At 43.4% G+C, this 3024-nt stretch overlaps 1 non-coding gene across 1 annotated transcript; it reads left to right on the top strand.

The window, feature by feature from the left end:
* The first annotated feature begins 1020 nt into the window (after positions 1 to 1020).
* Positions 1021 to 1092, top strand: TRNAE-UUC (transfer RNA glutamic acid (anticodon UUC)). The gene has a single exon. It is a non-coding gene; the product is annotated as a tRNA-Glu (tRNA).
* The last annotated feature ends 1932 nt before the right edge of the window (positions 1093 to 3024 follow it).

A 3024-nucleotide genomic window follows, 5' to 3' on the forward strand; every position in this document is an offset into this window, starting at 1 on the left:
TAGCATGGCAGCTGAATTCCAAGGGCAGCATTCCAAGAGAGCAGAGCAGAGAACATGGCTTTTTACAACGTAGCCCCAAAAGTCACATTGCATCGTTCGGTATACTCAATTGGTTGATGGAGGGGCGATGCCATTGTGCCCTCTTTGGAAAATACAACCTGCCATAGCACATTGATTCATCTTCTACCTGCTTTTACAATATCTCATTGACAATCCCTAAAAGTCAGTAAAGATGTAATTTTTCAATTTTTCTCATTTCTTTATAATGACAAAACTACTTTAAATTCTAAAAGTAATACAAGTATAGGAACAAAACTTGGAAAACATAAAAATCTCTTACAATTCCCCCCCTTCAACCAATCATGGTAATCATTTTTAGACTTTTTATTCCATAATTTCCTCATAATGTTCATAGAGTTTATGTTTGTTTTTTAAATTTTCCCCTTAGCACATAAGCCCCCAAATTCACATCTCAACATTAAGTTATCTTCTGTATTTTTCTTGTGTGGACAAAGCAAAAATAAGAGTAGGGTACACCACGGGATAAGGTCTTCAGGTAGGGACTTGTTTAGCCTAATCCTACTGACAACTACTAGGAAAAATCACATCAAGGCTTCAAGTCTTCCATCTTCTTTCTAAGGAGCATAAAGCAGAGGCATAACACACTAACTCCAGAAAAGTAATGTCATGAGTGAGCTGTGCCTTCTGCCACGCTTGTGTAAGGAGCAGGCGACTGACCTCGGTGTGGAATACCAGCTGGTGACCTTTCACTGTTCTCTGCTACAAAGGCTTGGCTTTGGGGTTTCAACAAAATACGTGGATCTAGCAAGTAAAGTTCGGCAAAGCCTGTGTCTCCCAAACTCAACTCCAAACTATCGCTGGTTTTCATTGGCCTGCTGTGAAATGAGAAAAATAACAACAGTGGGGTGAGTTTTTCATGAAGCGAAATGGATTCAATTTTTTAAAAGCTGGGCTTTATTCAGAGATCATTCCTCTTTTAAAAATGTCAATATTGGGAATTCCCTGGTGGTCCAGTGGTTAGGACTTGGCATTTTCACTGCCGTGGCCCAGGTTCAATCCCTGGTCAGGGAACTAAGATCTCACAAGCCGCACAGCCAAAATAAAGGAATAAATAAATAAAATAAAAATAAAAATGTCAATATTTTATAACATAATTCTGAACATAGATTTTCTTAGCATTCCTAATTAGCAAGGTAAAAAGTTGGCAAATCTAAACTTAGTTTCAATCATCTGACTGATCTGTGACATCCCGAATTCTGAGAAACACTGATCCCGTCTCCTTATGAAGAGCCTTTGGGTGTGATGTACATTATTTGTCAAACGGGATTATACTCTGAGGTTGGGGAAAAAAACTGCTTGACATGGGAAGAGGATGCAAAACTCTGGGCTCTGCTTGTGATGGTCCAGTTGTGTGGCCTTGAGCACATCATTTATGCTCAGAGCCTCTTCAGCCATCAAATCCAGTCCACAACGCTGGCCTTCTCCACAGAGCAAGAGGGGGTGAAAGGCTTAATTGTGGAAAGTGTAGAGAGCTGTGTAAGTGCTGAGTGTCTTATTGCTGCATCCTCGTAGCTTTCCCTCACAAAGACTGCTCAGTGGGCCCTGTAAATAGCTGGTGAAAAACGTGAGGAGGGACATCCCAAGTATTTCCCTGGGAGTTCCTAATTTTAATGAGAAGAATATTCTCTAATTAAAATGGTGCCGCAGAAATTTTTTTAAAACAAATTGCCATCTAATTTCCCTTTGATCTGTTTTTTCCACTTGGGTTGCAAGGTTTTACAGAATTTTCCCCAAACGCTTGGAGTCTGCAGTAATTTTATTTCATTCTGATTAAACTTCAAAGGAGAAAACACCAAGCCACCAGAACAAGCTCAGCTTTTTTCCACTTCATTTATTCAGTAAGCATTCTCGGGGCATCTGCAACGTGCCTGACATTGTGCTGAGTGTTGCAGATACAAAGATGAATAAATACAACTCGGCCCTTGCCCTCGCTGGGTTCAGTGTTTCCAGGACCTGATCAAGCCACAGACAAAACATTGTAATGCAATGGGATGACAGTAGAAACACCACCACACAGCCATCTTCTGTAGGGTCTTGTGGGAGCAAAGTGGCAGCCCTGGCTAAGCTGACACTTTAAATGAAACTTAAAGTGACTAAAATTTAATCAAAAGAAGGCATGAAGGACATCCCAGGCAGAAGAGACAACAGGTCCAGGGGTGGGAAATGGCATGGCCTCTGGTGTATGTGCACGTATGTATGTGATCATGTCCATGTATATGTATATGTATGCATCGATGTATGTGTGCATGCCTGTGTTTGTGTGTGTGTGATTGTGTTTCCAGAATAGGAAAGGGCTGGAGTAGGTATCATCAGGAGACTCTACTGCGTGGCGTGGGGACAGGCAAGTTAACCTGAAGCAAGCTGGCAGCAGCCTATATTCGCTGTGGGTCTCGGGGAAAGAGATTCAAAAATTTGCTTTAGACAACCTAGAAAGAAGAATAAAACACTCCTACATGGAATGTTAAACTAAATTTGACTTTAATGCATGTTTTGAACACACACCTGTTGGAGGCTCTGCAGACACCAGCGCTGACCCTGGAAAGAAGGATCCGAGTTCTCCTGTAGAGGTGACGCGGAGGCGCGATCCAGGGCTGCTCAAGCTTTGATGTCCATATGTATCACTGGAGATCTTGTCAAGGTGCAGATTCTGACTCTGGCCTGGATTCTGCATTTCCATCCAGCTCCCAGGTGATGCGAGTGCTGCTGGTCCGCGGAGCACACTTTGAGTAGCGAGATCAAATGCACTTGTTGCCCGATAGCCTGCCAACCTAGACCTGCCACAGGGGATTCACTGCCCTCAGCTCAGCGCAGAGACCTCCAGAGGACCGTATTCAGATCCTCCCTTCAACCAGGCACAGGGCCCCATCCAGCAGGAGTCCAGGCCCTCTGGTCTGAGAGACCACAGACCTAGAATTGAAGGGTGGAAGTGGGGAGGAAGGAGGC

Source organism: Eschrichtius robustus, chromosome 9, assembly GCF_028021215.1.
Source record: "Eschrichtius robustus isolate mEscRob2 chromosome 9, mEscRob2.pri, whole genome shotgun sequence".
Lineage (NCBI taxonomy): Eukaryota > Metazoa > Chordata > Mammalia > Artiodactyla > Eschrichtiidae > Eschrichtius > Eschrichtius robustus.